This window comes from Globicephala melas, chromosome 19 (assembly GCF_963455315.2).
Source record: "Globicephala melas chromosome 19, mGloMel1.2, whole genome shotgun sequence".
Taxonomy (NCBI): Eukaryota; Metazoa; Chordata; class Mammalia; order Artiodactyla; family Delphinidae; genus Globicephala; species Globicephala melas.
The window spans coordinates 25,476,507-25,487,845 of record NC_083332.1 but is presented as its reverse complement, the minus strand read 5'-3'; the positions used below and the strand labels follow the sequence as shown (position 1 = coordinate 25,487,845).

Sequence of the window (11,339 nt, the reverse complement as noted above, 5' to 3'; positions counted from 1 at the left end):
GGATATGTTATTGAAAAAATTCCTATGTTGAAATCCTAACCCCAATATGATGGTATTAGAAGTGAGGGTGGAGTCCTCATGAATGGGATTAGTGTCCTCATAAGAAGAGACAAGAGAGAGTTTACTTGTTCTCTGCATCTATGTGAGGATGTGATGAGATGTCTGCAGTCTGGTCTGCAGTCTGCAGCCAGGAAGCAGGACCTCGTCAGAAGCTGAATGTGTTGGAACCCTCATCTTGGACTTTCAGCTTCCACAACTGTGAAAAATAAATTTCTGCTGTTTATCAGTCACCCAGTTTATGATATTTTGTAGTAACAGCCTGAAAAGACTAAGACAGGGTAGTTCTGACATGGGAGGACCTTCCATGTCCTAGACCTCCCGACACATTCTCAGCCTTCCTTCTATTTGCCATCCTGCACTTGTGTTTGTGATAGCTAGACCTCTGATGCTCAGTCTGCCACTTGGTGCCACACAGAGGAAAATTTTCATCCCTTGTCCTCAGACCATAGCTGGTGGGCCTGGAGAGGAACCACTTCACCTCAGCTGGTGTGCCTGATCCCACTTCCTTGACATCTTGGAGAGAGCTGATCCCTGCCTCTTGTGGGCTGGCTGGCTCCACTGGACCTTGTCATAATTCGCACTGCTGAACTTACCAGTCATGAGAGCATTACTTGCTTGAGAGACCCTTGAGGACAGAGGATGGGTCTTATTCAACTCTGACACATAGGAGGGTGGGTATTGAAATTTCTCCATGCTGATTCATAATAGGCTGTTTCCTTGAGCTACCAAAGTGCCTCCTCCCCTTCTTGTCTAGGCTACACCTGCTCCTCCCTAAGAACCTCTCCCAAATCCACTATTAGCTAATGCTCCAGCCCTTGACCAGAATCCATTCCTGTAGATGGTGGCAGCTCATACTGAATCCAGCCTTTGTACCCCAACACTGAATTAAATCTCGGAGATGGAGTTTTGGATGAAGCAGAAAAGAACAGCTTTATTGCTTTGCCAGGCAAAGGGAGCCACAGTGGACTAATGCTCTCAAAACTGTGTGTCTCAACCTGGAGGCAGTAGTGAGGAGTTTTATAGTAACAGTTCAAAGAGGGTGTGATCAGCTTGTTCAATCATTCTTCTGATGGATTCATGGTGAGGTAAGTGGGAGTCAGCAATATCAGCCTTCTGGTTCCAACTGGTCTGGGGTCTTCATGCTTGTGGGCAGCACACCATTAACTTCTCCCACCTGGTGGGTGTTTCAGTATCTGCAAAACAACTCAAAGATATTGTTATGTGTATCCCTTGAGGAGGAACCAGGACCCTGCCCCAAGGTTGCAGTATTGTTTCTTGACTGTTTCTCCCTTGTCTCTGCATCCCCTCCATTCCCTGATTAGCAAATATTTGAACCTGCCCCTTGGAGCCCAGGGAAGATCATGGGGGCTGAATGAAGCCTGTTTCCTGTAATTAAGAAATGGGGGACACAGAAAGACTTTTGTGCCCAGGAGCCCCACATGGTCCTGCTCAGTTTCAATACCTGGTTGTTAAGTATTTTGAACATCTCTCCTGGACAAACCATGGGCACACAGGAAGCTATTGCTGAACTAAATGTTCTGGGGATAGTGGTCAACAAGGGTGATTTTTCTAATTAAAGAATACTCTCTTCTAGTCTCCCCTGGGAATATTCCTTCCCTCTATGTTTGCAAGTCCAAATCTCACTCATGTCTTCATGAGCCTGATGAAACAATAGAAAGTAAGAGCTGGTTGGGATCAACTCTAACCTACCTTCCTCATCTAAAAATTGAGGAAACATTTCTGGAGCCAGGAAATGTCTCACTCAAAATGCCAGGCATCCACGTAGCATTTCTGACCTTACTCTTCAGCCGTGTGACCATGGGTGCCTGGAAACACTCCTCTCCACACTGAACCTTGAAGTTCCCAGTTTATTAGGTGCTTACTCTAGTGGGGACATGTCCTTAAGCATTTATGTGGAATATAGCATCCCTAAGTGGTAGGTTCTGCTATCACCCTCATTTTATAGATGAGGAAACTGAGGCTTAGAGAGGTTAAGTAACTTGCCAAACACATGTAGTAATAAATTGCTAGAGCTCTTAACTGCTATGCTTTAAATTTTCTTTTTCAGTCACGCTCCTCCTTGTAACTTGTAACTTCTTTACAAATTGTAACTTCTCCAGACCCTGAGGGCAGGGTATCATTTCAGTATCGCCTCCCTCCTCTGGCACAGTAATAGGCGGGCACTTAGCAAATATTTGTTGAGTGAAAGAATGAACACATGAATACTAAGAGCAGCTGAACTATGACATGAAGGGAAAGTATTTTCAGAGTTCATATTTACATGGGGAGCAGTGGAGAATAGGCAGATGCTATGGTTTTGGATGTAAGCTAAAGAGAAATTTATGAGTGTGGGCAGTGAAGCCAGATTGGCTGTAGTTGGGTAAGAGGGCATACTTCTCCAGCCCTAGGGCTATAAATACCATCTTTTCAAGTTTGCATCACTTTTCCCAAACCTTTCCGAAAACTCTGCATGGTACCAAGTCTAAATGAGTTTCCTCTTAGTTACTAGCCACTTTGGGAGGGAGGTTTCACCCAAATTTGCCACACAATTCACTGCCAAAAAATTCCATCATCTTTACCTGCATCAGAGGGCAAATTTTCCCATTTAATTATCTGAATCAGCTGAAGATCTAAGTAGTATCTTGAAGGTTTCCACGCAGTTGCTGTAGACTACCTGCCTGCCTTTTAAGATAGTGGTGTGACAATTTGAGGAGTCACTGCAGAGTTCCTTAGCAATGTCACCTCCATCGTGACCTACCAAAACTATTTATATGTGAATGAGGACATAATTCCACAACAACAGTAGCTTAATTTTACTTCTCCTGGAGAGAAAACGTCCCCACAAAACACTAGCTTTGCCTGTAGTTTATGATTTTATTTAAATGGATGCCCATTGTTGACAGGGTACTTTGATGAGCCCACATCTGCAAGTTCAACCCACAGACATATCAGCAAAAGGTTGTGAGGGAGGCCTTCTATTCTACGAAATTGCCATATTCAGTAGGCAAATGTGCATTTTTTTTCTGTTGCCAGAGATCCTCTATATTTTAGCACAAGTGCTCTCAATTTACACAGGAAAGAATCATTTAAAGACTTCTTGTGTCAATAGCAGCTTTATGAGCATAGAAGGAATTTAAAGGAAAACACAGCCTGTGTACAATACCTGGGGTAACTCTGCATCTTGGTAGAAGACATGAGTGTTTTTTAAAGCCAAATTAACTGATTGCAGGTGTTCTTTAAATAAGAATGGAAAATACAAACTGTCCTTTCATTCAAAGTCACTGAATCTTGAAAAACAGAATCATGGAATTGCTAATGGAGACAGTACTACTTGGTCCTTCAGTGTAAAACACTGGCCTTTTTCTTCCCTTGTCTGTATTTCCTTTCATCCTCCCATCCATTCATCCACCCATCCATTCATTCATCTGTCCATCGTTCCATCCATCCATCCATCCATCCACCCATCCATCCATCCATCCATCTGTCCTTCCAAGCAGCATGTGTTGCATTGGCGGCCCCTCTGGTCCAGGCATTGTTCTGGATGGGGGGATGGTGTAGAAGATAGACAAGACCCTGCTTTCATGAAATTTCATTCTGGGGTGTGTGTGTGAAGAAGGCAAATAAGCAACCAGTAAATAAATGAATAAGTAAAGCAATTTCAGAGCGTGAGAAGGGCTATGAATAAAAATTAAATTTGTGTCTTATAAGAGAGTGACTTGTGGGGTGGGATGGCTACTTTAGATGGAGTGAATGGAAGAAAGGTTGCAGAGGAGGTGGATTTTCAGCCAGTATCTGAATGACAAGAATGATTCATTATTCAAAATTCTGAGGGAAGAGCATTCCAAGTAAAGGATAAGCAAGTGGAAAGGCCTTGAAGTGATACTGCACATAGCTTCTTGAGGAAAACTTACGGAAAGAGTGATCTGAGAAAGGAAGAGTTAAAAAATGTGGAATTTAGATATGTCTACTTGGACAGAAGACAATTGGAGTGGTATGAATGATTCTCATCTAAACTCTTTCACCACAAGTTCACTCTTGGAAGTGATTTCTTCAAGCTTTGGCTATTTTAATCTCTTGGCCACTTGGTGGCACTGTTGCACCATGTAATTTTGCCAGGCCCCTGTTTGGATTTGTGTTAGAGAGAGCAGGAATGAAATTGTGCCTTTCTAAGACTGAGAGGATACCGTTTCTTGCCATGTTAAGCAGCACTTTGCTACTGTGAAAATTCTTTTCCAATGGGAAAGATTACTTTCACTCCAAACCTAGAAGAGAGTTGCCATTTGTGTAGGGGACCCCAGATGCTTTGTGATTCTGGAACCCCAAGAACTCTCAAACTTTCTGTCTAAATGAAGTTGCCAAGTGACACAACTCAACTCTAAGGCACTGTCCGGTGCTCACGTTGGTTTTGAGGAGAGGAGGGGCTGGAAATCTCTCTTTTGGAAATGCAGGCATGATAGCCACATAATTAATGAGACACCCACCTTTCTCTCAATAAACCTTGGGAGCTGGCTGTTATGAGACACGGGGGATTCCTTCTACTTCCTGGGTTAGATAATTATCAAGTCATTTTAATATCCTGTTTAACATTATGCCCCTGTTGTCATGGAAAGAATTGGATTCTGCAGAGAGCACTGGTGATTGAAGGAGATACACATGACTGCTAGTGCAAACCTGTAGGCCAAGGTGAGTCTCACTTTCAAGTTTGACTCCACTTTTTCTGGAGCCCAGTCTGTCTTTTGTGGTACAGACTGCATCCCACAGGTACCATCAATCTTTCCTCCAGTTTGGGCATGGCTCTTGGGTCCATACAGATCTAGAACCAGCATTCCTGGCACAATCTGCTGTGCTTTGAAAAGTAACTTAATCTCCTTACTCTGCCTTATCAAAATGGGATGTGACAAGACCCCATTAACCTGTGAAGTCAGTGTGCCTGGAGAGGTCCCTGCTAAACAATTTACCAGCTGTGTGATCCTGGGCCAGTCAAGCCACCTCTCTGAGCTTCTGCTCCTTGCCTTGAACAAAGGACAATGCACCTTTCTCACAAGAAGAATTAAGTTAATCAATAAAGGTGAAGGAACCATACAACTGCAAAATGCTAAGTTAATACAAAGTATAATTGCCATTATTCCTGATATATTTCCTTTTGTATTTTCCCACATATTTCTCAAGAAGGCAGAAAAGAAAGAAAAAACACCAAAAACCATAAGGAGCTAGGAATCAGTTGTACAAGTTTACAAACCAGAAACCCTCTGGTTAGAGGAGGAAAGGACACATCTGCTGTGATATGTTTCAGCATTTGCAGGTGTTGTAAAGTCAAACTATTTGCTCCTTTCTTTCTAAAAATTAATTTACTTTTTATTGAGATATAATTTAGATACCATAACATTCATCATTTTGAAGTGTACAATTAAGCATTTTCACACAGGTGTGCAACCATCACTATTGTCTAAATGCAGAACACTTGCATCAGTCCAAAACAAACCTATACCCGATAGTGTCCCACAGATCTCTGAGGTTCTGTTCCTTTTTCTTCATTTTTCTTTTCTGTTTCTCAGACTGGGTTATCTCAGTTGATTTATGTTCAAGTGTGCTGATTCTTTCTCTGCCTGTCCAAATCTGCTGTTGAGCCCCCCTAGTGAATTTTCCCTTTCAATTATTTTACTTTTCAACTCCATAATTTCTACTTGTTCCTTTTCATTATTTGTCTTTATTGATATTCTCTATTTGATGAGATATCATTCTTATACTTTAATTCTTTGACATGATTTCCTTTAGGTTTTTAAATTATATTTGAAATTCCTGATGGAACTGACCAGGATCCTGCAGCATCCCCCCCAAATACCCACCAAGTAGAAAGTCCCCTCCACATCCCCTGCCTCTTGTTTGTAGAAAAGGTGAAGTCTCCCAGGCCTCCCTGAGTCACAAAAGAGCAGGCCCAAGCAGCTAATGATTAGGATAATAGAGTCACAGACTCAGTGTCTGATGAAAGAATGGGATTACACTATAGCTCATAATAATCTATATCTTTGTGGACATTAGAATAATTGTAGCTTGGTCTGCCCATATATGTAAGCAGGCAACTAAAATTGTCAGCAAAGAGATGCTATAGGCCCATGTCGACATCTTCCACTCTGAAAATATAGCATCTTAGGTCAGCATGAAGAATTTACAGAAGACAGACCTTCACCCCTAATCCCATGGGAATGGAATGATGTCTGACAAGTGGAGATTTGTAAGCAGCTCATTTGCCCCTTTCCTGTTTGCCTATTTCTGCTCCCCTTAAACCTTAATTATAAAAATGAGATCAGTAGGTAACATTTGACCTAACTCATGACTTCTACTCTACTGAATGTACAGAATGCCTTGCCTAACCAGTTGATTCCTTTCCTGGATTAAAAGGAGTAAGAATGAAGAATTAAGTAGTTAAAGAATGACTGACTCTCTATTCCCATCTTCCCCTCTTAGCAAATTTGCAGGTGGACCATGTGGGCAAGATAACCTCCAAAGGAAGATCAGGAGAATTCAGCAGGTCTGCACACAATAGAAAAATGATGAAGAATATGACCTCCTACCTTAATGATTAACTGAGATTGTTTCCCCTTTTTCCCTTTAAAAATTGTCATGGCTGAGCAGAATCTTTGGAATTGGTCTCCAGATGTGAATCCTCCTTCTCCCCAGATTGCTGGCTTTTCTGAATAAAACATCTTTCCTTTCTGCTGACACTCACCCCTTGATTATTGGCTTTTGAGTGGTGAGTAGCCAAACCTGAGTTCACACTGATTTAAAGTCTTTGTTTAATAAGTCCAATATTGAGTTTCCAAGGAACAGTCTTTATTGATTGATTTTTTTTCTTGTGCATGGGCCATACTTCCTTGTCTCTTTGCATATCTAACAATTTTTTTTGGTAAAATGTGGACACTTTAAATAATAGAATGTAATGTGGCAATACTAGAAATCAGATTCTCCCCTCACTTTAGGATTTATTATTGCCGTGGCTTGCTGTAGCTGTTGTTTGTTTAGTGTTTTTTCCTGAACTAATTCTATACAGTGTGTATTTTCTGTTGTGTGTGGCCACTTAAGTCTCTACTCAGTTTAGTGGTCAGCTAATTATGGACAGAGATTTCCTTAAATGCCTGGAAGCAAAAAGTCTCCTAGTCTTTTGCAGGTGCTGTGTTTTGGGCACACCTTCAGTGCTCATCCAGACAGCTCACAAGTCTGCCTTGACCTTTTCTTCCCACTTGTGCAGAGTGTCAAGCTCAGCCAGAGAAGAGGGCATGGGCCTTCTTGGGTTTCCTGGGCTTGAGCACAGCCTTCTGAGGCAGATTCGCAGGGTCTTCTAGATTCCCAAGAGTATGGTTGAGCTTTTCAAAACCCTCAGCTTTTCCTTTTAAGATTTTTGGTTAGCCTATTGTTTGCCTCAGCTGTTTCCCATCACCACAGGCAGCGGAACTCTTAAAACACTTGCCCGTAAATGTTTTAGCCAAATGTTTTCCCTCTCACAAGGCTTTCACATTGGGCCACTGATAAAGACAGGCCTTTCCAATTGGATCTTCCAGGGAACCAGCAGACAGGTCAAAGAATGGCAATTCTTTGGGAATGAGGTCTGTTCTGCTCCCTTCAGTACCAGGAATGCAGACTGCTATTTCAAGGCTACCACTGAGCTGGAGAGGAGGATGGGACTAAGGTAAATTAAAATGCTACCCTGCTCCTTGTTCTTACTGAGATTCAGCTGTTTCTATTGCATAAACACTCCCTGGGGTGCTTGCTCTAAGCCTTTGGTTAATTTTCAAAGTTCTGAAAAAGTTAATTCTGACAATTTTTGTCAGTTTTTTAATTGCTTTTATGGAGGAGTGAACTTTCAGAGATCTATACTGTGCCATTTCCACTGGTGATCACCTACTCTTTTCTTTTTGAAGTTGCTGTGAAACCTATTTAGCAGTGTTGGAGTCATGTCTACACATACCAGACATCCTGTCAGTTTAGATCAGTGAGACTAATGTAACACTGACTTTGGCTACAAGACACAACCACCAGTATCTCATTATCCCCTAAAGGTGCAGAGGAATTTCCAAAACAAAATTGATTTTTACCTCACAATCTATTAATAAGGGTGAACTATAACCTTAAATTAAACTGTAAGTGGGAGGGTGCTCCAAAGTTAAAATTGTCATAATCTCCAATTAAGTATCAAACATGTCACTCCGGGCCAATGCTGTCATTGATCCATTCACTCAGTAAATCTCTATTGAATAGCTGGTGTCAATTATAGTGGCTGCCATCTAGAAGAGGTGAGGGAGGCGACAGGGAGGCCCAGTGCCTCACAGACCTCAAAGGAAGGGGCCTGCCATATCCCTCACAGACCCCCTGAATGAGGTGGCATTTGGGCTGAATGGGTTTGGGCAAAACCATTTGACATATATTCCTGACTCAGGGTTTTTATCCTTGCTCTTCTTTCCTCCTGGAACTTTCTTGCTTCACATACCTGGATCCCTTCTCTTCATTCAGATCTCAATACAGAGAGGCCCTCCTTGAGTATCCAATAAAAGCAGTCTCTTTCCCCATGACTACCCCCACTGCCTTCTAATTATCTTCCTAGACTTTGTGGTCATCGAAAAATGCCTTATTTACTTGCTTATTTATTGTCTGCTCCTTGCTTTCTGTCCCCACATCCACTTGAATACAAACCCCGAGGACAAGGCACCTCACTGCCTTATTTATTCTTTTGTTCCCAGTGCTCAGACCAGTCCTGCACATGGTTGGTACTCAATCAGTATTTGTTGAGTGAATGAATAAACCGGTAGAAGACACATGTTAGGAAGTGCTCCCTCATTGCCCAGGTTTCTTTGCCTCATTTGTACCCCTGCCCCATGCCCTGCATACACCCACCCCGACTCTGGGCCAGGCTTGGTTGACCGAGGGAACAGGGCAATTTTTCAGGCTCATGAGCTGCGTTACAGAGCAAGGCCCTGCATATGTATAGAGGGATTGAGAGGACTCTGGGCCTGTTCTCCTCTCTGTGGTTGGAGCTGCCCTTCGTTGTCATCAGTGAGGACAGGGTCCAGAGAACTTTGAACCGAAAGGTTCTCAGCTCTTCTTTCCTGGATGATGTGGGCTAGCACTTTGAAGCAAACAGCCCAGAGAGAAAAATCACCTACTCATTTTTCTATTTTCAAGTATTAAACATTGTCTTAGGGACTTCCCTGGTGACGCAGTGGTAAAGAATCCGCCTGCCAATACCGGGGACACAGGTTCAAGCCCTGGTCTGGGAAGATCCCACATGCCACGGAGCATCTAAGCCTGTGTGCCACAACTACTGAGCCTGTGCTCTAGAGTCCATGAGCCACAACTACTGAAGCCTGCACACCTAGAGCCCATGCTCTGCAACAAGAGAAGCCACTGCAATAAGAAGCCTGCGCACTGCAACGAAGAGTAGCTCCCTGCTTGCCACAACTAGAGAAAGCCCATGTTCAGCAACAAAGACCAACGCAACCAAAAATAAATAATAAATTTATTTTTAGAAAGGATAAGAAAACATTGTCTTATTATTTTTTTAAATTTAAATTAATGAAATAATAGAAGAGCTGCCAAATTAGCAATGACTGGAAAAGAGGTGGCTTAGAAGGCCTGTGAGTAAAACAATACAAACATGCATGGGGAGGAATTATACCTTCTTACCAACTTGTCAGAAAAAAAGAACCAGACTGATTCCTGAGAGTAGACAAATATCTCTTATAAAGAGACCCAGAAGAAGAATGTCATCCTATCACAAAAGCAAAATTTCTCAAGGAGTCAGTGGAGGTTGTATGTGTTTGTTCCTCTGTGTGTGTGTGTGTGTGACTTTATGTGGTTGCTTGTGTGTGTGCTTGTGTATGTTTTTGTGTAGGTAATTGCCTGCAGTACTTCCCAGACCTCATAAGTACGGTTCCACCTCTCCAGTGTCATTACTCGATACTTCTCTACATGTTCTGGAATAGGGCCCAAACCCATAGAGGTGAATGTGTTGAGTTGACAGAGGCACCAAAGAGCTTTCTAGATGGGGTTCAGAGGTACCCTGGAAAGGGATTTCATGTCATGAACACCTCTCATGTCTGAGACATGAAACATGATTTGAGGAAGAGGGAAATGGCAAAGCAGGAAGGATGGGTGTCACCTGGGAAAAGCCAGCCTTTGGGAGGAGGCTTCTCTAAGGTCCAGCACATGGAGCAGTACACAGGCCACTTTGCAAAGTCAAGATGTGGAATTTGTTTGTAAATCGAATGGGCGATGGCAGAGTTATAGGTGATGGATGCTGCAGTGTGGCCTGTGCAATCAGGTATAGGGAGTGCATTATTAAACGTGTAAACAAAGGTGAAACCATAGATGAAATTTATCTTGATTTCAGGAAAGCTGTCTCTCCTCTCCTCACAGCATTCTGATTTACAGGCAGTCAGCAGAGCCCAGGAAGTACAAGCTATTGAAATTAATTCAAATTGTTGTATCCAGAGAGTGTGAAGAAAGAAATGGTTTTGGTATAAAGCTCAATACCAGAGGACCAGTCTGCCACCTCCACTTGACAGGGATGGATGGGAGCTTGCTGAGCAAGACATTCCCAGGCTAGGGAGAGACTGCAGCTGAGCTGCACAGCAGGGACAGGGCAGAAAAGGACTGAGATCTATGAAAACACAGACAGAGACAAAGACTGAGATCTTTGGCCGCTGCAACAAACATCACCTCGTTAGTTTGACCACAGCACTCTGAAATCCCTGAGGAGAACTGGGTCCAGACACTGAAAGGTTAAGAGGATAAAATTGGCTGCTCCAGGGTAATGAGTGTAATCACAATGAGTGGTACGAGGAAACAGAGATAGTGAGCTTTCCCAACATTCTTCAACATAGTCAAATTTTAAACTTGAATCTCCAAGTCTAGGCTTTTTCATTTTCCCCTCGAAGACATATTCTCTAATGGGAAGTCTCTGAGACACTACTTGTCAAGAGTAAATCTCATCTGTCCTGTCTCTCTATTGCTCCTTGGTGCAGGCAGGATTTGAGGTGCTATGATTCCCAGAGCTCAACCCCAAAGGCTGTGTACCATGAAGGCACATCCTGAGAAGGTCACAACCCCTTTCCCCCGGCCTTGGTTGCTGTCTATTTGGATGGAGCAGACAGGCCAAGGAGACAAAGGTTTCTACAATGCTATAAAATAGCAGCCACTGGGGACATGGTGCTAGGAGGCCAGTGGGTTTGGGGCACAGGGAAGGTTCATGAATCTTTGCTTTGGGAGAACGTCAGATCTAAGGCCTT

The 11,339-nt window shown here is 42.9% G+C and overlaps 1 long non-coding RNA gene across 8 annotated transcripts in view; it reads right to left on the bottom strand.

Moving 5' to 3' along the window:
* Positions 1 to 992: 992 nt before the first annotated feature.
* The window catches only part of LOC138842422 (uncharacterized), a 569,596-nt gene continuing 559,249 nt past the window's right edge, over positions 993 to 11,339 (bottom strand). For all 8 annotated transcript variants that reach the window (XR_011376933.1, XR_011376935.1, XR_011376931.1 and 5 more), the window contains one exon: positions 993 to 1,253. This is a non-coding gene — a long non-coding RNA (uncharacterized lncRNA). The remainder of the gene's footprint in view (positions 1,254 to 11,339) is intronic.